Source organism: Arachis duranensis, chromosome 1 (assembly GCF_000817695.3).
Source record: "Arachis duranensis cultivar V14167 chromosome 1, aradu.V14167.gnm2.J7QH, whole genome shotgun sequence".
Lineage (NCBI taxonomy): Eukaryota > Viridiplantae > Streptophyta > Magnoliopsida > Fabales > Fabaceae > Arachis > Arachis duranensis.
The window spans coordinates 32635289-32636238 of record NC_029772.3 but is presented as its reverse complement, the minus strand read 5'-3'; positions in this window follow the sequence as shown (position 1 = coordinate 32636238).

Here is a 950-nt window from a genome sequence, read left to right as displayed (position 1 = left end):
ACCCGTTGCCTTCTGATTCCGGGAGCCCTGATGACTACAACTTAAATGAGTGTGTGGGGTTATGACTTGGGTAAAATTCTATAACAGATATGCACATATTTGAGGATAGGGAATATGAATTGTAGTGTGTGGAATAGGGAATGTGGGGAGGTGTATTTGAGGGTGGAAAAAGGTTAGTGAATGGGGCGGTTATGGTAGGGGATTTGAATTTGATTTGGGGTTAGTTATGAGGAGAGAATCATTGGGAACAGAATTGATAAGATATGGAAAGAGATTATGGGGAAGAGGAATTTGAGAGAGAATCATGGGGATTGGTGAAAAGATTTAAATTCAGAATTGAGGAGGGGGAGGTGCAGCACTCTTGACGCTAAACGGCGAGTGTGGGCGTTTAACGCCACCCCTCCCGAATGGACTTCACCCTTCGACATGCCCTTGGCGCTAAACGCCACCCTTTGGTGTTTAGCGCCTGATGAGCGGATAATTTGTACGCTTTTTGGCATTGTTGTTAGTATGTTTTTAGTATGATCTAGTTAGTTTTTAGTATATTTTTATTAGTTTTTAGTTAAAATTCACTTTTCTGGACTTTACTATGAGTTTGTGTATTTTTCTGTGATTTCAGGTATTTTCTGGCTGAAATTGAGGGACCTGAGCAAAAATCTGATTCAGAGACTAAAAAGGACTGCAGATGCTGTTGGATTCTAACCTCCCTGCACTCGAAGCGGATTTTCTGGAGCTACAGAAGCCCAATTGACGCACTCTCAACGGCGTTGGAAAGTAGACATCCTGGGCTTTCCAGCAATATATGATAGTCCATACTTTGCCCAAGATTTGATGGCCCAAACCGGCATTCAAAGTCACCCTCAGAATTTCCAGCGTTAAACGCCGGAACTGGCACAAGAATGGGAGTTAAACGCCCAAACTGGCACAAAAGCTGACGTTTAACTCCAAGA